This window comes from Diabrotica virgifera, chromosome 2 (genome assembly GCF_917563875.1).
Source record: "Diabrotica virgifera virgifera chromosome 2, PGI_DIABVI_V3a".
Classification (NCBI taxonomy): Eukaryota; Metazoa; Arthropoda; class Insecta; order Coleoptera; family Chrysomelidae; genus Diabrotica; species Diabrotica virgifera.
This window is the reverse complement of record NC_065444.1, coordinates 277499116-277526259: the sequence shown is the minus strand read 5'-3', so window position 1 is coordinate 277526259 and position 27144 is coordinate 277499116. Positions and strand designations below refer to the sequence as shown.

At 32.1% G+C, this 27144-nt stretch overlaps 1 protein-coding gene across 16 annotated transcripts in view; it reads right to left on the bottom strand.

The window, feature by feature from the left end:
• LOC114338023 (disks large 1 tumor suppressor protein) overlaps positions 1 to 27144 on the bottom strand; it is a 1799868-nt gene that overhangs the window by 639121 nt on the left and 1133603 nt on the right. Inside the window, exon 1 of one of the 16 annotated variants that reach the window (XM_050644684.1) lies at positions 16995 to 17279. The exons of the other annotated variants lie outside the window; for them this stretch is intronic. The gene's annotated coding sequence lies outside the window, so the exon portion shown is untranslated. Of the gene's footprint in view, positions 1 to 16994; positions 17280 to 27144 lie in introns of those variants that run through there. 16 annotated transcript variants of the gene reach the window in all.

Sequence of the window (27144 nt, the reverse complement as noted above, 5' to 3'; positions counted from 1 at the left end):
ATTCAATGGTACGTGACCCATAAATTCACGTACGATAGGAGAAAACCATTCGATTTTCGGAAACGTCTAACCATCGACCATTCCAGACAGCCTCCAACCAGAAAGTAAACCTATTTACTTTGAAGAAACGGAAAGTTTCCAGGTACGGAAAATATGCAGAAAAGCCAACAAAAGTAGAACTAAAACCATAAGACCAAAATTCAAAATATAAACTCCAAAACCAAAATTCAGAATCCAGAACTAAAACCCTTGTACAACGGATCTTCTCACAAACGACTGCTTGCCACCACAGCAAAATGAAGGCAAAAAATGATATTAGTGGTCTTTCAAAATAACTAACTTGCCACTTTTTACAAAAACTAAACGATGCCGATGGATAGAGGTGGGAACGGATATATTTTTGTAGAGGCTTTGTAACTGTAACAATACATTTGGCCAACTAGTTGGGCCAACGTTTACAGAACCACTTGGCGTAACTTCGGGATTGGTATCCAAAACAGAATGTTGTCGGTTTTTCGTGTACATATCGTCGGACAACGACGAAGGGCCAATGCAGAGAACTGCCCCAACAGAGAAGATCTGATAATTTTGGTTGATCGCACTACGCTGAACTGTGAGAGGTATGAGCACAAAAAAAAAACAAAAATCATGATTATCAGTAAGAACAAGATTAAAGACGAAATATTCTACGTTAAAGGAAAAGCCTTAGAGAAAATATCCAGACAAAAATTAGGTACTCGTGATGTCAGCTAAATGAACAATCGAACCACAGCCTTGAAATAAAACGACTTATTGAGATGGCCAGAATCGCTTTCAATAAGATGAAAGCAGTATTATGCAATGGAAAAGTATTCTCTGTCCTTTTATATGGAGTTGAGGCCTGGACAATTACGGACGCAACTGAAGAAAGACTTGCCAGCTTTGAGATGTATAGTGTTATCAAGGAATGTGGAAAATACCATGGACACAACACGTAACAAACACGGAAACATTAAGAAAGATAAAAAGGAAATACTCAACACCATGAAGGAAAGGAAAATGAGTTACTTTGGTCACATACTAAGAAATGAAAAATATGAGTTGATGCGATTAGTTAGACAAGGGAAAGTGTAAGGGAAAACGAAGACGACGCACATCCTGGTTGAAAAATTCAAAGCAGTGGAGTTAAGAAACAACAATAGAACTTTTCAGAACCGCTGCAAACAGAGTAAAATGGGCTGTGATGATCGCCAATGTCTTTAAAGGATCAGGCACACGAAGAAAAAGAAGATAGTTTAAGGAGAAAGTGTTTCAATTTTTTTAATTTTTGATATATCCATCATCATCAGGTAGCGCTACAACCCTGGGTGGGTCCTGTTTGACTGAACAACTTTTTTCCAATTTGTTCGGTCTTGCATCAATCTAGGGTCAAGTGGAATGTTCATTTTCCGGAGATCTGCTTGATGTTATCTCTCCATCGCATTTTGGGACGTCCGAGTGGTCTTCTGCCCGTAGGAATCGCCTCCCATACCAGTCTTACAAGTCTCTCGTTATGAAGTCTGTGCATGTGGCCTGCCCATCTTAGTGGCTGTGATTTAATTTCATTGTGACGTATCCATTTCTACTTTTGAATTCCTGATTCATTCAGATCGCAATTTTACTTTACCGACGACGTTTCCACTTTTCTTAGGTCATTCATCCTATGAAGCTACACACCCTATGAATTTGCTTTGCACTTCTTTCAAAAGAGTAACATCGTATTGATATTTGCTTCATTATTATACTAAACAAACACCCATAATCACCTACCATTAATTATCGTAAGTACCTGTCAGATAACCAGCACAACTGAGTATGTAATTTCCGAAACCTTGACAGTAAAATAGATCAAGGTACTTAACTAAATTTTTTATTGGGCGTTTCTCATTATAACATCAACATGAAGGGCATTTACTGCCAGGTAGTCTTTATTGCTAGTGATGATAAAAGCTGTATTTGGCCTAAATTTTGTGTAATCAGAAATAAATATTGAGTAATGTGTAATAATTAGTCAGAGATACAGGTAGGTATATAAAAAGTTTGTTGAAAAATGTTATCTTTGTGATATCAGAAACTATCAGAATACTACATATTATTAACAAAATGTTTTAGTAGGTGGTATGAGGTTTTCTAATATACAGAGAGATAATTTGGAATAAATTCAATATCTCAAACACTAATTGTTTTTTTGAAAATGCTCAGACCCGTCGATTAGTATTTCAAACTGTCCTTTTTGACATACAATAATAATGTATACAGGGTGTCCCAATATAGAGATATGACGACGTCATCGTTGATTTTCTTAAATGGCAACACTGTCATCTTGATAGCTATTTTGATAGGGTGTGTAAAGTTATACACAACTGCAAAATATCAAATTTTTATTCTCTACCATTTACAAGATAATAGAAAATAACAAAGTTAGGTATATCTGTAATTTGGAATAAATTCAATAATTAAAATACTAGGTAATTGTTTTTTTGAAAAATGCTCAGACCCGTCGATTAGTATTTCAAATTGTCGTTTTTGACATATAATAATAATGTATACAGGGTGTCCCAAATTAGAGATATGACGTCATCGTTGATTTTCTTAAATGGCAATACTGTCATTTTGATAGCTATTTTGATAGCGTGTGTAAAGTTATATACAACTGCAAAATTTCAAATTTTTATTCCCTACCATTTACAAGATAATAAAAAATAACAAAGTTATGAAAAACAAGTAGGTAATCAAATAATAATTAAATTTAATTATTTCAATTAAACAAATGCTCATAACGTTGCCCATTGACAATTTGACAATAATTGAGGGCAACATTATGAGTATTTGCTTAATTGAAATAATTAAATTCAATTATTATTTGATTACTTGTTTTTCATAACTTTTGTTATTTTTTATTATCTTGTACCTAAATGGTAGGGAATAAAACATTGAAATTTTGCAGTTGTGTATAACTTTACACACGCTATCAAAACAGCTATCAAAATGACAGTGTTGCCATTTAAGAAAATCAACGATGACGTCATATCTCTAAATTGGGACACCCTGTATACATTATTATTGTATGTCAAAAATGACAATTTGAAATACTAATTGACGGGTCTGAGCATTTTTCAAAAAAACATCAAGAGTCGATATTTGGCAGTAGTTATTAGATTTTAAGGAAATGCCGAAACAAGTAGATTTTTATTTTTAAATTACAATTTTTTGATACATATTTCATACTAATGACGTCATCCATCTGGGCGTGATGACGTAATCGATGATTTTTTAAATGGGAATAGGAGTCATGTGGTAGTTCATTTGAAAGGGTGTTCAATTCTCTATTCAGTAATATAAACAATAATATCATTATTTATACATGGTGGCCAAAAAAAAATTTTTGAATTAAATTAATTAACGCAAAAAGAAGAATGTATGTAATTTATTTATTTAACTCAAAATACATTTTATTGCTGTCGGAAAATAAAAAAAAAGATGTTTATTGGGCAAATAAACATTGCTGTTTGCTTAAATTAAATGTTAAAACTGTCAAAAGAGGTAGGTGGAAGGCTGTTTGTGATTTAATTTAAGCGACAAAAAAAAAGTTTATTTGCGAAATAAACATTTGTTTCTATTTTCTGACAGCCGTACAATGTATTTTGGAGTTAAATAAATTAAAAGTACATTCTTATTTTTGCGTCAATTAATTAATTATAACAATATTTTTTGGCCACCCTGTATAAATAATGATATCAATGTTTATATTACTGAATAGAGAATTGAACACCCTTTCAAATGAGCTGCCACACGACCCCTATTTCCATTTAAAAAATCATCGATCACGTTATCACGCTCTGGAGGATGACGCCACTAGTCTGAAATATATGCGAAAAAATTGCAATATAAAAATAAAAGTCGACCTGTTTTGGCATTTTTTTTAATTCGAATAACTACTGCCTAATATCGAGGTGGACTCTTTTCTTTAGCGCATCCTGTATTTATATATTGCTGTATTCATGTACTATTAATATAGAAGTTTGAATAAACGTTTCTTTCATATTTCAAACGATTACAACGATAGTTATTGCAAAATATTGATGTAAAATGTTACTTTTCAGAAATTTATATTTTTTTAGAAAAAATCGATTTTTTCAAAAAGGGACGCTTAGCGGTTTTAAATTTGGTCTTGTATTGTCTATTTTTGAGTTATAGAAGATATTCCAACAAAAAAAGTTGAAGCTATATTAAATTAGATAATAACGTGTTTCAAGCTCACCGTGAGTATTCTTTATTATAGAAATAAGATCGTTTTGAAAAAGCTCATGAGGCAACTGAACTGCCTATAGGAAAATACCTGATTTAGGAGATTTTGTTAAAAAAGTAAATTCGACTAGAATCCACAAGAATAATATATTTATGGGAAGCAAGCAAATAAGTTCGCCGAACCTGCAACAGAACGTTCCCTTAGCCTTAAACCCTAAACTTCTATACACTCAAAGTTGCAACGCCTGCGCTACAAACCTTGCTCTTGTATTCCTCCATATAAGTAGGTACTCCTCTTAGGATTTTTCGCTCCAAACGTTTAAGAAATATAAGATAGAACTATTTCTCTGTGTTCTTAAGTGGAGTGGATGTTCCATCCCAGACGAGCGACAGTGGCCAACCACAGTAGTTGGCCACTGTCATGCTTTCGTTTCGTTTCGTTATAATCACTTTAGTTCACAAAGTTTCCTAAGGCTCTTATTAAACGATTGCAACAAGTTCCGTTGTGATCCATCCAACTGCAAAATTTGGTATTTTGGATTTTTTCCTTCATTGCCTCGTCTATATAACAAAACATCAGAAAATAAGGGACTCGGATGAAAACCTCAAAAAAACTATAGGAAGACCTTAAAAGAATAATGAAACTTAAAATCGAATGTATCAAGTACAACTTTAGGCAATTTTGTGAAATGACAAAAAACTTAAGAGACCACTTTAGAAAATGCTCTGGAGTTGAACTAAAAGGAGATGATAGTTTAAGATACGATATAAAGCCGATTTGCACCGATCTGTTTAATGAATAAAAATTATTGGATATGAATTTAGCATGTTAACAATTACAAAAAACAAGGGTTGCCCGATCTAATCTTGTTCTAAACTTTAATTAAGTAATTTGTAATTAAAAAATGACATTTTTTTTATAAATTTAAAAAAAATTCGAACCGAGCAGATATTATTTCAGATTTTTGAGGTCATTAAACAAAAAAGGTCTTTTGTAATTTTTCTCTAAAGTTATCGTTTTCTAGTTATAAACAATTTAAAACTGAAAAAAGAAAGAAAGATAACGATTTTCAAGGCTCAAAACCATAAGTATAAAATATCATTTTTGAAATTACGAAGTACCTAAATTCAAGTTCAAACCTTATTCTATCAGTTCTTGATAAGTCTTTTGGACTTATTTCATTCTGAAACATTGTTTTTTAGTTGTTAATGCCCGTCTCTCCATAAGAAACCTTCCTCATTAGCAATTAAAAAAAAGAATGTGTGTGTACTTTGTACGCACGTAAGAAGTTATACTTCTATTATATGATTTAAACGAAATTAATATACTTTTATTTATATTTTATTTAAATATTAAACTAATTTATATTTACTACTTCTCAAACTTTTTTATTAAAACAGTGCCAAAAATTAAAATAATAAAAGAATAAAACACACACAAACACATTAAAAAATGCCACAAATGATTTCTGAACAATAATTGTCGGAAATTTTTTTAACTAAATACGTATTTTCTGAAAATAAAATTATATATTAAATATACTTACAATCATAAAATGTATAAAAAAAAATAAAAAAATAAAAGTTTCTATTGGGATTCGAACCCGCTTATCAGCGCAGTTAGTATTTTGAAATTATTCACCTTAAACGCTTCGCCACGGAGACAATGTGTCATTATGTGCGAGGATCACCTAACAATTCTGAATTAAATCAAATTATTTTGATTTTGAATTGAAATGATTTAGAATTGAAAAAATACAACAAAACATAGAGTAAGAAAACAATATATTAGGTGAATATTGATAGAAATTTTGATGGTAATCAAATTATGTAAATAAAAGTATTACATACTACGTATTTTGGTAGGTTCAAATATGTAGGTACCTACCTATGAAATTTTTTATTAGGCTACTTAAACATTTACAATTATTATTATGTACCTGTTGCTTTTAAAAACTATTTAAAAAGTCACTACAATTATAAACTTTTTTGTTTCTGTCCTCACAACAATAAAACTAATATATTATACAACATTTGTTTACCTCCATATTGAACAATTATTTATTATTGACAGATCATTTCAACATCCAATGAGAGCCCGTATAACGACTAATACCATACTGTCGGTGTGCGCATGCGCGCAGATTAATGAATAATCACCCTCAATGTCAATCGCGCCTAAAGAAGTATAACTTCAAAAATATGTTTTAGAATAAAACATGGCTAAAATTCTTATCGAGACCTGATAGAAAAAAGTTTGAACTTGAATTTATGTAAGTACTTGATGATTACAAAAATGATATTTTTTATTTGTGTTTTTGAGCCTTAAATTGTTCTTTTTTCAGTTTTAAATTGTTTATAACTCGAAAACGATCAACTTTAGAGAAAAATTACAAAAGACCTTTTTTGTTTGGAATCATCCAAAAAATCTGAAATAATATCTGCCCGGGTCAAAAAGATTTTTTTTTTAAATTCATAAAAAATGTTATTTTTTAATTATTAATTAATTATAGTTAGCACCAGATTAGATCGGACAACACTTGTTTCTTGTAATTGTTAACATGCTAAATTACATATCAAATAATTTTTAATCATTAAACAGATCGGTGCAAATCGACCTTACCTACCTATATTGATTGGATCCTCCACTAAGATGAATGAATCGGATTGGATGCATACATAGAATGTAACTTTTATGGTACATAAAAAGACTTTTTGAAAAGTAGGCAAAGAGGACTTAAAAAACTGAAAATTTATATAAAGGCGACACTTTGATATTAAAAAAAATACACAATATAAATAGCTGAACTGTCATACCATCAATAAAAAAGGAACACACAAAGACGTAAGTATAACCAAAAACAACTATTCAGAAATTCTTTGGTCAAATATATCTCGAGGAATGTGAAATTACTTTGCACAATTTTAACTGATGCAGACAACTACAGTGATTTCTAGAAAAATGAGGTCTTTGCGATAAAAAAACAACATAATAAAACAGCTATACATTGTTTTGTGTCCAGAAAAACTGTTTTATGGTAGGTACATACTTAGAAACGATAAGGATATAATAACACTGACTCACCTTTTATCTAAGCAATGTTTGATTCGGTTTGCAAACTTGTTATCAGTGATATCATGGTTCATAAAATATCTGTTATTAGTTATTAATAACAACTTCAAAAATATTATTTAAAAAATTGTTTATAAACTTTTTATATTAAAACATTATGGGCATTAACCTTTGACTCTATTTCTCGAGGTTACCACAAAATACCAAACGACAATGGTACAGTTCGGTACAGTTAACAAACAACCGTTTTTTATGCAGCAGACGTCTCTAACCTTATAGGCCTGGATCCCGCGTACCAAAAGAAAGTTTATTAATAGCAAGCTGAAAATTTGTTAATAGGGAAACGCTGTCTATTCAGACAGACAGGGTTGAAAAAAAACATGTTTTTTTTTATTTTATACAAAACAAACGTTTTTTTTTGTTTTAAACGGTTTTTTTTTGTTTTAAACATGTTTTATTTTTCGTTTTTATATTACGTGTTTTAAACAAATAAAACGTAGAAAAAAAACATTGTTTAAATCATATTTCTTAAAATGAGAAGGATCCGTTTGAGGAATTAGGCAGCAAAGATACATATAATAGCTTATGGCTGTTCAGCCCATATTCTGAACTTACTTGCCCACGATATAGGAGTGCCAGGAATAAAGAACAGTGTCAAACAATTGCAAATATTTCAGAAAAGTACATTTTGCTAGCGCAAAATTCCGAGAAGCTGGTGATTCTGCTCTTGTATTGCATTAGGATGTTCGTTGGAATACTTTATCGGAATGCTTAGAAAGTTAGTTGAAAAACTGGCCAATATTATTTCACATTAATTTGCTCTAAACCTAAACAATAGAATAAGTATTGATAAAGATGTAACAAAGCTTGTAGGTAAATGATACAAAGTTAAAGACAAATGCCCAAGACTAGGTATTTATAAAAACTAAAGTATATTGCAGTGCCGGGACAAAGTACAAACAAATAATACTTGCACTAAAGGAGAGGCTACAGAGATATGGCTAGAACTTCTGGAAGCATTCGAGACTGAACATGCAAATGGCGAATTTTTGGTAAATGATACGAATAAAGTCAAAGAGCTTATGAAAATGGCTTTGATCCTGGCTCATTTCTTGACAAGTTTGCTTGCTCATCGCTTTAGTGGAAATAAATTTAGTCAAGAGCAAATAAAAACTGGTACGGAATATGTAGAAACTTCACTTCACATCCAGAAGCATTGCCAATTATTATTAATTACCAGGCAAAGTGTGTACCCTTTAATCCATATATATTTTCTAAACATCTAATGTACAACCATTGGCATGGTCGCATTCTATGGTTATACAACATAAAAAAACTCTTCTCATCATACGCTTTAGTCAATTCCAAACTATGTCACCGGCTAGGCAATGTCAAAGCTGCTAAGTTGGTTTCAATTTTTAAAGAGCTTAATTCTATAAGTGACCACGTGGCTGATAAAATTGATGACTTAGATTACAAGATTACTATGAGACTGAAACAATTTGAGAAATTTATTAACTCTTGTATGCAAAATGTTTTGAGTTTTCCAATTTTTGTTGTGTTCCGATTATTAATAAATAAAAATATATTTGTTACAAAGTCTGTATAAAAATATGTATAAGATTTTTTTTCATATTTATGTATTATTCACAAAAAAAAAATGAAAAAAAAACGCTTGTTTAATTTAAGTGTTTTAAACATGTTTAAAACAGTTGTTTAAAACAAAATGTTTAAAACAAAACAACCCTGCAGACAGACTTTGATGTATGGGAATACTGGAACACGAGAAGTTTTAATTGTGGAACAGGTTACAGGTTTCGAACGTCAGAATAGGGCCTTTCATTCACAGTCATTTGTTTCGAGCTTCTGTCATAATATGTTGTATAATCCGTATATATTAATATTATACACGGATTATACGACATTTGACAGAAGCTCGAACCGCCCTGAACTTGGCACCCTTAATGATAGCACCCTTCCCAATTTTTAGAGTTCTGAGCTCTTTTTGAAGAGTTCTATAGTTCTCGCCGGGGTGCAGAAAGAGTTCTGCAGTTTAAATGCCGTTTTTTTTAAACAAATTTTGGGGTGCCAATTTCAGGCCGCACCCCTTTTGTGCGGAAGGGTAGTTCCAGGTGCACAATTTGGAAGAAAATAAAGAGTTCTAGAGTTCTCAATAGTTTTTTTTAAGAGTTCCGTCATAGTACGCGATTTAGGGGCATTTGAAAAAAAGCGAGGATTTGCCGCCGCATGCGTATTGAACGATACTTGAGAATTATTATAGTTTAATATTATTATAGTATAATATTATTATAGACTAAAAATAGCTTTTCATGGAGCAAATCGAATAAAAAGGAGCAAAAAAATTTGTAAGACAATATTAACATTTAAACAATCGATGCATATTCCCTTTTTTTATCAAAGTGTACAAAAAATTTAATGTGTAGGTATTGAATCTCGAATTAGTAATTATTTACATAAGAATTTTTGTCTTTAATTATACAAGTTTATGAATAATTTATTCATAATTCATAAACAATAAATTAGAGTTGTTATATTATAGCACCCTTCATGAATCAAAGGATTATTATTAACCATTAAACTATATCTGCATATGTGGTTCATCTTTCTTAAAGAAAAAATATTTCTTGCCTCCTTTTTATTTAATAAATAAAAGATTTTTTCTTTAAGAAAGATGAACCACATATGCAGATATAGTTTAATGGTTAATAATAATCCTTTGATTCATGAAGGGTGCAATCATTAAGGGTGCCAAGCTCAGGGCGGTTAACAAAAATATAACAACTCTAATTTATTGTTTACGAATTATGAATAAATTATTCATAAACTTGTATAATTAAAGACAAAAATTCTTATGTAAATAATTACTAATTCGATACATTAAATTTTTAGTACACTTTGATAAAAAAAGGGAATATGCATCGATTGTTTAAATGTTAATATTGTCTTACAAATTTTTTTGCTCCTTTTGATTCGATTTGCTCCATGAAAAGCTATTTTTAGTCTATAATAATATTATACTATAATAATATTATACTATAATAATATTAAACTATAATAATTCTCAAGTATCGTTCAATACGCATGCGGCGGCAAATCCTCGCTTTTTTTTTCAAATGCCCCTAACTCGCGTACTAGAACTCTTTATTTTCTTCCAAATTGTGCACCTCGAACTACCCTTCCGCACAAAAGGGGTGCGGCCTGAAATTGGCACCCCAAAATTTGTTTAAAAAAAAACGGCATTTAAACTGCGGAACTCTTTCTGCACCCCGGCGAGAACTATAGAACTCTTCAAAAAGAGCTCACAACTCTAAAAATTTGGAAGGGTGCTATCATTAAGGGTGCCAAGTTCAGGGCGGTGAAGCTCGAAACAAATGACAATCGATGAAAAGCCCTATACGCCCTATACGTATACGACAACGTCCCACGTATTTTGTCGGACAGAACTTCCAATTGATTTGTTAACCTTTCATTAAACTCTTATGCAAAAATCAGACTGCTATTTACCACTAAATTCCTGTCATTTGACATGTTCTAAGTATCGAACTTGTTAAAATGCCCAAGATATCTGTCGGACAAACATTTTTTCACATAATATCATAATATACAGTTTGCTATTGAATAAACTTAAAAACAACCTGGCCCTCGATTTTTGACCCTTCGCTTCGTTATCGACCATTCGCTATCTGTACACTAAACAGATACGAAGCGAATACGTTCGATAACGAAGCGAAGGGTCAAAAATCGAGGTCCAGCTAGTTTTCACAATTATAAACTTGTAGGCCAGGGTAAAAAAGGCAAAAATATACCCTGTTCGTGACACTTCAACAGACAGGGTACTGAAGCGTTTTTTCGACAGGTAATACCTCTTCTCTTCTTCTTCTTTTTGTATAGACATGACTCTGTCTGTTTTTTCCATGTGCCTCTAGTAAGTTGTCATTCCATCTATTTCGTGGTTTTCCCACTGATCGTCTTCCTATTGGGGAACCGTCTCTCCTTGTCCTGACTATCCTGTTTGTTGTCATTCGGCTTATGTGGTCGTTCCATTCTACTCTTCTGCTTTTCACCCAGTTATTAATGTTGTCCACCTTGCATCTCCGTCGTATATCTGTACTTCTAGCCCTGTCCCATAGAGTCTTACCATCGATTTTTCGAAGGGGTTTCATCTCCGTTGTTTCGAGCCATATTTTTGTCCTATGTGTGTCGGGTCGTGTTTCTGCCGCGTATGTCATTATTGGTCAGATGACTGTTTTGTAAATTCTGCCTTTCATTTCTTTTCCGATATTTTTATTTCTCCATATTGTGTCATTCAGGCAACCTGCGGCTCTGTTTGCTCAAATGTTTTCTTAAGGTCATTAAGAAACAGGTAATACCTATAAGAACAAATTGTAACTATTTCCTGCGTCCATTTCCAGGATCTGGCGGCCATTTTCATTAATAAACAATTTAGTGTCAAAAAACGGACTTTTTTTTTCATTCTACAGGTATCAAATGAAAGAGCATGAGCTAAACTTTTAAATTTGTTTAGAAAAAGTGAACAAAAATGCATTTATTGCAATAAATAATTATGCAAAAGTATCGTCAATTTTTCCTTATAAACTTTTTGAATATAACTTTTTTTTTAAATCTATTTTTTACCGTGTTTAAGGTGCACCAAGTAATGTTATGTAAATAATAATTGATAAAAAATTGTAATAAACATATTATAATTTATTATATAAAAAAATAAAACATTTATAAAGAAAAATTGACGATACTTTTGCATAATTATTTATTACTAATAAATGCATTTTTGTTCACTTTTTTAAACCAATTTGAAAGTTTAGCTCATGCTCTTTCATTTGACACCTGTAGAATGGTCCTAACATCATTTTTTTCTGACTTATGTTATTGCAAAAAAGAGCTCTCTGGGATAAACAATTTGGCTAAAATTTAAACAATTAAATGATTCGCAATCAAATTTTTGTCACATATTAGGCACCAAAGAACCCTCATTTGACAAAAATGTCAAAGCTGTACACTAATTTTTACAACTTATTTGTCAAATTAACTTTTTTGCAATTTCGACCTTTTTTCGCAATTAGGTATATTAACAATAAATGAATATATTATCAACCTTTATAATACGCCATTTTAAAGCTTTTTCCATGCTTTCGACGATGTTTATACTAAAAAAATAGTTAGTTTCCTAACTAGTGCGGAAAGTGATACTTTCACGCACTTGACTGCCGTTGACCCGAACGACGCCATAGCGGAGTTCGGGAAAGCAGTCGAGTGCGGGGAAGACACTTTCCGCATGAGTTAGAAACAATATTTTTTTCTATAACCGTACGTTTGGAAAAAAGCCACAAAAAATAGAGTTATATCAATTTTTATTTAGAAGTGAAAATACACAAATTAATTCTATGACACGGTTTTCAAAAACCAAACTTTCAATATAATGGGTTACCAAGACGACGATATTGGTTTCCATGGCGACGATTCAAAACCATTGTAATTGTCTACTGATCTGACTTTTAAATATTATGTCAAGATAATTTTATTTCATCGAATTATCGCGCTAATTTCATTAAAACATGAACACAATAAGATGACAAATTGAAGACTCTCAGATGCAGATCATTATAATAAAATTAAAATGGTAAATAGTTATTTAAATCTGAGACTTTTCGCGTTGAAAGTTCTTTCTGGTACATCCTTAATCTGCGACTTTTACAATTTATAAGACCGCAGACGACGAATATAGAAAACAAAAAGGACTCCTTGCAATCACATTCCGTTTTCATTCGTCTAGGAAAAGGACAGAAGAGGAACTTCCTAGTACTCAAATCTGAGTAAAGATAGAAAAGTAAAAGATGGTTTTGCTTGTTATTGATTCAGAGGGATGCACAATCGCTGGACAGCTGTTTCCACCATTTCAGGCTTTTATAACAGCGCTAGCGTGGACTCCTCTGAATCGAAAAACAGCTCAACCATCAATTTAAGGGGAATTTGAAAGATCATTCAAAGTCGCAGATTAAGGATGTACCAGAAAGAACTTTCAACATGAAAAGTCGCAGATTTAAATAACTATTTACCAATTTAATTTTATTATAATGGTGAATTCTGCATCCGACACTCTTCAATATGTTAAGAGATGTCGCTGTATCTCGTCTCAATGGGAAATGCAATGATTTTTGAAGTTCCCCTTAAATTGATGGTTGAACTGTTTTTCGATTCAGAGGAGCGCACGCTAGCGCTGTTGAAAAAGCCTGAAATGGTGGAAACAGCTGTCCAGCGATTGTGCTTCCCTCTAAATCAAAAACAAGCAAAACCATCTTTTACTTTACAATAAGATAAATTTGAAATAAATTAGTACATAATATCTAAATATTAGTTTATTGCATGTATTATAATATATTACAGTGCGTCCATAAAGTAAAGCATAAATTCGTTAATTCGTAAACCGGCGACTTTAAGGAAAAATCCCGAAACAGGTCGATTTTTATTTTTAGATTACGATTTTTTGGCATATATATCATACTAGTGACGTCATCCATCTGGGCGTGATGACGTAATCGATGATTTTTTAAATGGGAACAGGGGTCATGTGATAGCTCATTTGAAAAGGTATTCAATTCTCTATCCAATAATATAAACATTAATATAATTATTTATACAGGGTGTTCAAAAAACATTTTTTTAATTAAAATAAGTGAGACAAAAAGAAGAATATATTATGTAATTTATTTTAATTTAAAATGCATTTTACTACTGTCAGTAAAGAGAAAAAAAATTTTATTTGACAAATAGACATTGATTTTCGTTTACAACGAAATGTTCAAACTGCCAAGAGACAGGTGGGTGGCAGCTTTAACATTGAATTTAAGCGAAAAACAATATTTATTTGTCAAATAAACATTTTTTTTCTGTTTTCTGACAACATTAAAACGTATTTTGAATTAAATAAATTACATACATTCTTCTTTTTGTCTCAATTATTTTAATTAAAAAAATGTTTTTTTGAGCATCTTGTATAAATAAATATGTTAATGTTTATATTGGTGAATAGAGAATTGAATACCCTTTTAAATGAGCTATCACATAACCCCTATTCTCATTAAAAAAAAACATCGATTACGTCATCATGCCCAGATGGATGACGTCACTAGTATGATATATGTGCCAAAAAATCGGAATCTAAAAATAAAAATCGACCTGTTTCGGGATTTTTTCTTAATATCGCCGGTTTACGAAATAATGAATTTATGCGTTACTTTATGGACGCACTGTATAATGCCATATTACAAGGTATTTTACTTTCCCGCACGCCGTGCGGGAAAATTTACTTTCACGCACGCCGTGCGGGAAAATTTACTTTCACGCACGCCGTGCGGGAAAGTGCAATATTCGGAAACGAAATGCGTGCGTGAAAGTGGCTCTTTTAGCACGGCCGTAGAAAAAACTATTTTCACTGTTTTCCACTGATTTGAAGAAAAAGGAAAAAGGCCGTTTTTTGACACTACATTATTATAAATAAAAATGGCAGCCAGATCCTACGCAGGAAATAGTTACAATTTGTTCTTATAGGTATAGGCATAGTATAGGGCTTTTCATCGATTGTCATTTGTTTCGAGCTTCTGTCATTGTTGTATAATCTGTGTATAATATTAATATGCACGGATTATACGACATATGACAGAAGTTCGAAACAAATGACTGTGAATGAAAAGCACTATTACTTATGGAAAAAGAATGTGTGTGTACTTTGTACGCACGTAAGAAGTTTTACTTCTATTATATGATTTCAACGAAATAAATACACTTTCAACAGGTTATTTGTATTTAAAGATTAAACTAATTTTTACTTACTACTTTCCAAAAATTTTTATTAAAACAATACTAAAATAAAAAAAAGTTAGATAACACACGGAATCGAACCAGCGACCTCTCGATCTCCGGTCGAACGCGCTACCACCGAGCTAGACTACCTTTGCTTTGACAGCTTACAAGATTTCTCATACATACTGACAAATAATTTAATAGACCAAGAAGTGAGGTATAAAAATACTTTAAAATTTAAAGTATATACTTACTATTATTATAAAATATTTTATTCCCGAGGAAGACAAATCCAAAGGCACAAAAATTATAATAAATAATCTTCTTCTTCATGTGCCGTGCTCGATTATCGGACGTTGGCTATCAAATTGGCTATAGTAATTTTGTTAACGGCAGCTCGGAAAAGGGATGCAGAGGATCTGTTATACCATTCTCTCAGGTTTTTAAGCCATGACGTTCTTCTTCGACCTGGCCCTCTTCTTCCGTCTACCTTGCCTTGTATTATTAAATGGAGTATATTATATCTCTCTGGGTGTCGCATAACATGGCCAAAATATTCAAGTTTTCGATTTTTAACTGTTCTGACGACTTCTGTGACTTTTCCCATCCGGTGCAAAACAACTTCGTTACGAACTCTATCCACCCAACTTATTCGTAGGATTCTTCGGTATACCCAAATTTCAAAGGCTTCCAATTTCTTGAGAAGAGTATCTGTTAAAGTCCAACCTTCGACACCGTACAAAAGAGTAGAGAACACATAACATCTCACTAATCTAATTTTAAGATTCAAAGTAATGTTGTTTCCACATAAAAGTTTCTTTATCTTAAAGAATGCAGCTCTGGCCTTCTCTATACGTATTCTAATTTCTTTGCTCATGTCCCAGTTCTCATTTAGATTACAACCAAGGTAGGTGATACTGTTACTTCTTTCTAATTGTTCACCATAAGCTGTTACTACTTCCGGTTGTATTGGCGTCTTACTGACAACCATCACCTTGGTCTTTGCGGTGTTTAGCTTGAGTCCATATTCATCACACGTTGTGGTAATCCTATTAATCAGATGTTGAAGTTCTTCATAATTGCTCGCAATTAACACCGTGTCATCCGCATATCTTATTATAATAAATAATACATTTACTAAAAACACTAATATATTCTTTTAATGACTCATTTGCGCTGATACATAGGTACATAATTTGAAAGATTAGCAATGAACTACATACTGTCTGTCTGCGCATGCGCCAGGCAAGTATAAAATTTCACCCTCGATCGTAAAGAAGTATAACTTCAAAAACGCTTCAGTACCCTGGCTGTTGTGTGTCAATGAAAAAACCTTATTACCCTGGACTATTGTTAGGATGACAAGTTCCACAATTAAACTTTCCCCTATTCCAGGGTTCCCATAAGTCAAAGTTTGTCCGACTAGACACCGCTAAACTATTAACATAACAAATTTTCAGTTTGCTATTAATCAACTTTTTTGGTGCGCGGGATCCAGGCCTATTAAAAAACACTTGAATCATCTAGTCATAATACCTGGATTTACCTGTGTTCAAAACACGTTAGATATGACACAGAAACCGAAACCTGTAGTAGAGATAAAATTAACTAGAATTCCTACATTTAATAACAATTAAAATGTACTGAAATCAGTGATAAAGACCAACTAATCTGTCAAATTAATGTTAGCAACTTGTTGATGTCTTTGAGGTTATGTTGTCTCGAACAAGCTTCGTTATAAATTGTTCTAATACAACAAATAGGTGTCTTATGCATGAAAAACGGAAGTTTGCAGATAAATCTAATGAATATTTACCTTTTGTACACTTAATCTAGATAACAAACCGCTAGAACAACACAGAAACACACAAAAATCAAAAACTAAAAGCACTTTTAACTGCACAAACAGGCACTACGCGAACTTCTTGTACGACCGAGTTTTCTCTTGATGAGCTTTTCTAAACGAACCGACGGATTTTCATGTGCAAAAAACATTATACCGGTTAAAAAACGTCAAAATGTTTGTTTTCTTTCGACCACTTGTAGCTGGCATTACAGATCTAGGCAACGCTGGCAGAGGTCGACATAGATGGCGGCGTTGAGAGATACGTCACGCGAGGTAACGAAGTACCGCAAAGTGATATCAGGGTAGGGCTGGCTCGTTGCGGCAGGTGTAAGTGAAAGTGATGGGAATCTAACGAAATAAGTTTTTATATGTACTAGGACTAAGATATTAAAAATACAAAAGAAATACGGCAATAAAAGCTTCTAATGTCAAAGAAAATAAACTATAATATCGATGGCGGAAAAGCAGGAACTCGTAATAGTATGATAGTATGATACAATTGTTAGTTGTTAAAAAAAGAATGTGTGTGTACTTTGTACGCACGTAAGAAGTTATACTTCTATTATAATATAATTTCAACGAAATAAATATACCTACTTAACAGTTACAATACAAAAAATTAACAATAATGACCAAAAATGAACTAAAATTTTACAATGCCAAATATTAAAAAAAAAAAGAAAAAATATGAATCGTCCGGGATTTGAACCCGCAATCTCGCGATTTCTTATCTCTGGTCCAATGCTCTACCAACAACGCCATCAAGCCACATGCTAGTTACCTTTCAGATATACATAATTATACATCACGGTGACAAGTGAAATATAAAAATAGATGTTTTATTATTTTACGCCCAAGGAAGACAAATCCAAAGACACAAAATTGTAATAAAAAAACCTTTTAAACCACCTTTTTCAAATTGCGCAAGTTGTATTATTAATATTAATAAATGAAATATAAATATTTTGACGTTTCACAATTTGACAATTCACTTTTAACTACAGTGCCTTAAAAATTTTAAAGCACTAGTGCCTTAAAGTAGCATTTTTAACGCTCCTATGGAGTCCTAAAAATTGCATTTTTAACACGTTTGTAGAAAAATATATTTAAAAACACTAATATATTCTTTCCACACATTTTCTGGACTGATACATACATAAATTAAAACATTTTGAAGTATAACTTCAAAAATATAATATGAAAACTATTTAAAAAGGCAGTATAACTATTAACTAACCTTTGTTGTTTCTCTTCCCACAAATTTTAAAACGCAACAACCATACATAACCAAACCGTCAACCGTCCAAACCACAGCTGCGCTACAGCTGCCATATTGGATAATTTTTGACATGTCATTTGAACATCCAATCAGAACAAAGTTATAATGCGCATGCGCCGGGATCGTAGGTTTTAACATATAAAAATTCACCCTCATATCGCGCGTAAAGAAGTATAACTTCAAAAAAAGGCATAACCCAGACATCCAAGGTGAAAGTTATCCTTCAACACCAAATTGTTCTATAATATGGTCCATATATTGTTCAGTAAAAAGTTACACAATTTTGAGCGTCGGGTTTGGGTGGGGGAGAAGTTGGTAAATTAGGAGTTTTTTACGTTGTTCGTCAATATTTCTGAAACTATGCGCTTTAGCGTGAACAATGTTCTATACCAAAATGTTCTACATTGAATTTTAAATAAAAAAGGCCTACTCATAATCCTTCTAAAATGAACGGTTCCACAGTTACGGAGGTAGTATAGTATAATTTGTTCAAAAAAAGGCCTAACTCCGTCATTCCAAATTAAAGTTTTCCTTCACTCCAACACCAAATTGGTTTAAACGTACGTACATAGAAATCGGGCAACTTAAAAATTTGGTCAATTTTGATGTCTCATATTTCCTAAATCTGTTGGCCGATTTAAGTTATTTTTTAAACATGTTATAGCCTGATTTTTAACAATACCACTGCAATAATATTGTTGCTAAACAGGTAAATTTTCGTTGTATACCGGGTGTACCAATCAAACTGTGTTTTTTCCTCAAAGTTCGCATCACCCTGTGGAATATTCTAGCATTTATAAAATACTGAAATTAAAACCCAACTATAGCCTCAGGTTTTCTTAACATTTTGTTTTTTGATTCATTCGTTGTGTTTTTGTAAGTGCGACAAACTTTGGGGGGTAATTCTGCATGAAAAAATAATGACAGGTGGCTTTATAAACTTATATCCGCAAATGTTTGGTTTCCGAGATACGGGATGTTGAATTTTTTCTTACAAACTGATAATTTATTTAATGTTTTAAAACCGATGCCATATTTCAACCGGTTTTAAAGCAATAAAATAAATCCTCAGTTTGTAAGAAAAAATTCAACATCCCGTATCTCGGAAACGAAAAATTTGCGGACATACGTTTATAAAGCCAACTGTCATTATTTTTCCATGCAGAATTATCCCTTAAGAGGAAACAGTAGCGATCAACAGGCAGCGAAAACGCGTTCCAAGATTGCGGCTGTAATTTTGAATATTTTTTCGAGATATTTGGCACACGTATTCGCAATATAATAAAGAATGGCGGTACAGAGCCCAATTTGAAAAATATATTAATGTGGAAATGATTCTGTAATTAAATACAATATTAAAAAAACGAGCCTGCACCGCCATTAAGAAGAACAAAAAAAATACACTTTCTTCAAATAAACTTTTTTATCTGATGCCTAGATTTTGTGTCATTTTGGAACTACTAATGAAATAAAAAATTTTAGTAGTTCCAAAATGACACAAAATCTAGGCATCGGATAAAAAAGTTTATTTGAAGAAAGTGTATTTTTTTGTTCTTCTTAATGGCGGTACAGGCTCGTTTTTTTAATATTGTATTTAATTACAGAGTAATTTCCACATATTAATATATTTTTCAAATTGGGCTCTGTACCGCCATTCTTTATTATATTACGAATACGTGTGCCAAATATCTCGAAAAAATATTCAAAATTACAGCCGCAATCTTGGAACGCGTTTTGCTACCTGTTGATCGCTACTCTATCACCTTAAACACTTATTTAGAAATACCGTGTTTTGATGAAGAACATGTCTAGTTATTAAATTACCTAACTTTTTTATTGTCCAATATAAACAAATGAATCAAAAAACAGAATGTTAAGAAAACCTGAGGCTATAGTTGGGTTTTAATTTCAGTACTTTATAAATGCTAGAATATTCCACAGGGTGATACGAACTTTGAGAAAGAAACACAGTTTGATTGGTACACCCGGTATACAATAAAAATTTACCTGTTTAGCAAAAATATTATTACAGTGGTATTGTCAAATAATTAGGCTAACATGTTTAAAAAATCACTTAAATCGACCAACAGGTTTAGGAAATATGAGACATCAAAAATGACAAATTTTTTAAGTGGGTCGATTTCTATGCGCGTAAGTCCATAGGACGTAAGTTTATATGGTCCACATATTCTTCAGTAAAAAGTTACACCATTTTGAGCATCGGGTTGGGGGGGGGGGGCAAGGAGGGAAAAGTCGGCAAATTAAGTAGTTCAAAAATGTTCTACATTAAATTTGAAATTAAAAAGGTTGTATGCATAATTGTTCTAAAATTAATAGTTCCGGAGTTACGGAGGGTGTAAAGTGGAGGTTTTCCATATTTTTTATATTGCTTGGACAAATTATATTATTATTACTAAAGAATCTAATTTTTTTAACAGGATTGTGTTTTCTAAATATAATTTGCCATTTCAATGGCCGGTGGTATGTTATACCCTATTCCACGAACATACGCCTGTTTTGGATTACTTCGACAACGAATATTTTACTGTGCAAAATAAGAAGAACGAAAGTAAATTGCAAATTACATTGTTGTTTATTGGAATAATTATTAGCGCCATTTACTTTCGTACTTCTTATGTTGCACAGTAAAATATTCGTTGTCGAAGTAATCCAAAACAGGCGTATGTTCGTGGAATGGCCCATACTGATAAGCCCTTGATGGAACGTCAACGTCACCTAGAAGGGGCTTCTACAGGCCTAGGCCATATAAATATCTGGTACGGAGAAACCCAATCTGAACTTTCTATGGACAATGTCGCATGAATATCTTTCCAACAGTAAAATTTTCGTTTCAAATTTAATGTAGAACATTTTTGTATAGAATATTGTTCACGCTAAACCGCTTAGGTATTGAAATATTGCCGAAAAACGTAAAAGATTACTAATTTACCGACTTTTCCCCTCCCCTCCCCCGCCAAACCCGACACTCACAATGGTGTAACTTTTTACTGAAGAATATGTGGACCATATAGAACAATTTGGTGTTCGAGGGAAACTTTAATTTGGGATGACGGGGTTAAGTCTTTTTTTGGAACAATTATACTATACTACCTCAGTAACTTTGGAACCGTTCGTTTTAGAAGGATTGTGCATAGGACCTTTTTTTTATTTAAAATTTAATGTAGAACATTTTTGTATAGAACATTGTTCACGCTAAACCGCATAGTTTTAGAAATATTGACGAAAAACGTAAAAAACTCCTAATTTACCAACTTATCCCCCATCTCCCTCCCAAACCCGACGCTCAAAATGGTGTGACTTTTTACTGAACAATACAGAGTGAGTTTTATGTACGGAAACACTCAATTATCTCGGAAACGGCTTGCACGATTTTTATAGGTTTTAGTGAGTAAAGATTTTCTGAGGCGGCCGATATTATAGTTGGCAATTACATTGTTGTCAGATTTTCCGTTTTTCTGAAAATCTAATGAACTTTCTTATTTCAAACGGAACACCTTGTATATTTTTGCGGTTTAAAGTCCTAAATAAATACTGATTATTCTTCATGTTATATTGTCTATACCTAAATGCCATAACTTCGGAGTGATTGCTACATTTATTTAAAAAAAAATTAAACAAATTATAAAAATCAATTTTTTTTGGCTCAGGTAAATATTACTTTCGGTTTTTTGGATCATTGGAAACAAAAAAGATCTATTGTAATTTTTCTATAAAATTAATCGTTTCCGAGTTATAAACATTTAAAGCTCAAAAAACATCGAATAATGACGATTTTGAAGGTTCAAAAACACAAATAAAAAATATAATTTTAGAAATTACGAAGTACCTAAATTCAAGCTCAACCCTTTTTGTAGGAGCTCGCCATAAGAGTTTTTGGCACGTTTTATTCTAAAATATCGCTTTTTAATTTGTTAATAAAGCGCATAAGAGAGGACGGGCGATCAAGAGAGCCTTAACAACTAAAAAAAATATTTTAATATAAAACAAGTTCAAATTACTTATCGGTATCTGATAAAATAAGGCCTGAACTTGAATGTGGGTACTACGCAGTTTCAAAACTACAAAGCACAAATTTTTATTTGTGTTTTTGAACCTTGAAAATTGTCATTATTCGATTTTTTTCAGTTTTATGTTGTTTATAACTCGGAAACGATAAATTTTATAAAAAAATTACAAACGATCTTTTTTGTTCCCAATGATCCAGAGAACCTAAAATAATATCTACCCGAGCCGAAAAATTTTATGTTTATAATTTGTTTAAATTTTTTTTTTAACAAATGTAGCAATAACTCCGAAATTATGGGATTTAGGTATAGAGAATAAATGAAAAATAATCAGTATTTCTTTAGGGCTTCCAAACGCAAAAAATATACAGTGTTCCATTTGAAATAAGAAAGTTCATTAGATTTCAAGAAAAACGGAAAATCTGACAACAATGTAATTGCCACTATAATATCGGTCGCCTCAGAAAACCTTTACTCACCAAAATCACTTACAGCAAGTCACTTACTGTCACTTGCTGTTGCGTTTAGTAAATTTCGTATGCTTATTTCGTATGCTTTAAATGATGACGCAAGGGTAAAGATTCAGGGACTCAACTGTATATGTTTCAAATACGTACTGAAACTGTGTTTTTTTAAAATTTGGTAATACCAATATTACTCCAGTATGAAGTATTAATATTAGTTTAATACTAAATAAATAAAAATGTTGTTGCTTAGTAAAAAATTCTTCTAATAATTTATTTAATCTGACTCATTTATATGAGTCTGTATTTAAAATGTATAATACGTGTCTGAATTGCCGATATAAATGAGTCAGATTAAATAAATTATTAGAAGAATTAGTTTAATATTTAAATAAATCACAAATAAACTGTTTAAAATATATTTTTTAATTGGTTGAAATGATATAATAGAAGTATAACTTCTTACGTGAGTACAAAGTACACACACTCTTTTTTTAATTTTCTTTTCTGTACTGAATAATCCTATACAAAATACAAGTTATGTTTCTCAAAACGGAAGTTAAGTATGTATTACTATTCGCCTATTATTATGTAATTTTTTAATGATGGATATGTATCCACCCATAGCTGCGCCGACCCTGCGTGTGAGAACCAAATACTAGATTTACGAGCCGCACCGATTCCTCTCGAATGAGTCATTTGAAATAATATGGGATTCAGATGAACACAATATCCAATATCTTATATTAATCTATATCTATCTCTAAACATGGATACCGTAAATAATCCCAATTGATTTCTTACTGTAATTATACCGGTAGAGTGAGTGATATAAACACGACAATCATTGTAGGCATTATAAAAGATATGCTTTGTTAGGTTGTTGGTTGCCTAGTAATAGGAGTTAATTAAATTCAACAATGCACTTGCACAGGAACAAGTGGATGGATAGACATTGAATCGATGTGCTACGGCTTCAGTGGTTGCATATGTAGTAGAATGGATTGTGGATTAATTATTCACAAAACTATGAACTGTTTTTGGTATACGAGGGAGAGTCAAAAAATAAATTGTTTAGGATGAATGCGATAGTAAAGATTATTGTTAAAATAATTAATAAATTTGATGAATATTTTTCAAAAGTTATCATAGATATAAAGTAGGTGTTCATTAAGCACTCAAATCGCCTTACTTCTTCTTCTTCTTGTGCTGTCTTCTAACAAAGGTTGGTGATCAGTGCCGGATTTAGTTCATAGACCGCCGGGGGCTAGGTCATACTATACCGCCACTCTCCAATAGGTATAGATGCGTCTTATTATGTTAACAATTCATTAAAAATATTTTAATATTATTAGGTAATTTATTACAAATTTACAAAAAAGCCACAAAGACACAAACTCACAACTTATAAAGTAAATTAACATAATTATTTACAAACAAGATTTCCTGGACTTCCTACTAGCAAACAGGTCGATGATTTTATTAAAATTTAATTTTGTAAGTAAGCAGATGATTATGATGGTTATTTCATTCATAGGAGATTCTGACCAATAGAAAGCTACAGAAATCTGAATTAAATTGATAATTTTTGATAATTGCCCGTCATTAAGTATATTACGTCAGATACCCTTGGTTGCTACGAAAAAATATATTCAGTGACATTAATGACAATTAATGTTTTAAAAATTATAAAAGTGATGACTTTCAATCGTCAAATATTTATAAAACTTTGTGTTTAATTGTACTAATTTGTACTTACATAAATAAATTACAATAAAATTTTGGTTTTGAACAGTTTTATTCATGAAATAATCGCAACAAATTGCACTCGAACTCTAAAATTAATATATAATGTTTACCCTCGTGACACTTTGACATAATTTCACTCGCCGTCGGCTCGTGAAATTAAAACTGTCAAAGTGTCACTCGGGAAAAATTCAATAATTTTAGAGCTCTTGTGCAATTACTACTGAATATTTAAAACAGCGAACGAATTTAATTTTTCATCCGTCATCGTATTTCTCAAATAATTTTTGACCCGTTTTAAAGTGGAAAATGATCATTCACCAGTTGCGTTAGTAACCATCAACGATAAGACGATTCTTAGTGCTATTTCTACGTTTGGGAAGGTTGCAATTATATTATTTTTATGCAAAAGCTCCATCACAAAAGTAGCACTGTGAGTTGTTGGATTTTTATACTCAACTTGGACTAGTAGTGACATTATAAAATGTTTTAATTGAATACACTCACTTGCTAGAGATGTATTTAAGTCATTCGAATAAATATTCACTAATACCGACGCTATGTCTGAAATCACGTTATCCTCTGAAAGAGGTAGAGAAAATAAAAATGAGAAAGTGATGGCAAGATCTTCATAAGCTTTTCCTCTAGATTTCAGATTATTTGCCAGATAATCAATTGTTTTGTACAGCACTTGGGTTCTAATCTTACTTTGCGGTGTAAGGATCTCTTCTGTATCTGCCTCGTCAAACTGTAATTTTCTTTTGCGACTTCTAATTTCTTTGCTGTATTCCGTTTGTTGTGATAATATCTGCCCCTTTTGTTCAAATAAATTACATTTATCACTCGTAAGAGACTCGTAAAAATGTTGTAATGCGCTATACAAAGACGCACATGTATGTAAGTCCATATTTGCGCTTTGTAAAGATTTACTCGCTAGGCCAGTTCTTTCCAGTACTTAGAACCAAAAGGCAATATAAATACCAAATTCTAACGTAGCCATCTTTTCGTGTAAATTGTTTGCTTGACAGCGAACTGGCATCTTCTCATCGTCGTTAGAGGATAACTCTAAAAGTGCTTGCTTTATATCTTGATAGCATAAATTAAGAGCTTTTAATGCATTAAATCGTCCTGACCATCGAGTCACATTAACTCTTTTTGGAACAAATGTTGTATGGCCACAATTTTTCAATAGATCAGTGAGTCGTTTCCATCTGTAAGTTGAAGCTGAGAAAAAAACATAAATTTCTTCAGCAACTAAAAAAGGAAGTACTTTCCATAGTGCATTCTGCTGCAACCCCATAAATTTGAAATATCCACATATATAATTAAAACGTGATGGGAGCAACGCGACGTACCGCCTCTCAAAATTTACCGCCGGGGGCTAATAGTCCCATGGCCCCCTCTTAATCCGGCACTGTTGGTTATCACTTTTTAAACGTTTCTCTATCTTTTACAACGTGAAATATCTGTTCAACACTGAGGTTAGTCCAATCTCTGATATTCTTTAGCCATTTCTCTTTTCGTCCCAAGACTTAGTTTTCCTTGCATGATGACTTGTAGCAAAGAATATTTGTTGTTTCAAAGTATGTGGTCCGAATACGATGTTTTTCTTGTTTTAATTGTGTTCATAAACTTTCTACCATGTCCAATTCGTTTTATCACTTCTTCGTTCAAGACATTTTCAATCCAAGGAATTTTCAAACTACGCCTAGGTATATAGCCACATTTCGAATACCTCCAATTTTTTACGGTTTGGGCTTTCGCTTTCAGAGTCCAAGCTTCTACCCCATATAGTAGTTGCGACCAACCATAACATTCGAAGAACCTCAATCTGCTAGCCATACCTACTCAATTTCTTATTTGTAAACATTGACTTGTTTTATTAATCCTTTTCGAGCTAATGCTATTCTGACCTTTATCTCCTCATCTTGATCTAACTGTGACATTGTGAGTTTATAACTGCCGAACTGCCCCGAGGTATTTTTACTTGTCGACCCTCTTTAACGGTTACCCTCCAATGTCAGATGTGTGTTGTTAACAGGGTTCTTCTAGATCACAATGTGTTTGGTTGAACTAGCAGTGGAGAAATGCTGGAGGGAAATAGCTGTATCGGAGGAATACGCACGGAATAAATGGAAAATGAAATATTAATGGTAAAACTTGCAATGGTAAAACCTGAAACACCTAGTAGATGAATGTAAAAAATATAAATTCGAAATAGTAGCACTACAAGAAACGAAACAACTAGGCCAAAACTCAATGGAAATAAATGACTATTTATTTTTCAATAGCGGAGGCGAAAATAGAATGTTAGGCACAGGATTTGTAGTAAACAAAAAGCTGAAAGATCTAATCGTTGACTTTAAACCAATTTCAGAGAGAATATGCATACTAAGAATAAGAGGAAAATACCAAAAAATAACATTTATAAACATACATGCACCGACTGAAGAGAAAAACATAGAGATAAAGGAAGACTTCTACAGTCAAATAGATACAGTATTCGAAAATATTCCCAAATACGATATAAAAATAGTACTAGGTGATGCTAATGCCAAAATAGGAAAAGAAGAAATATACACACCCACCATAGGAAAATATAGTCT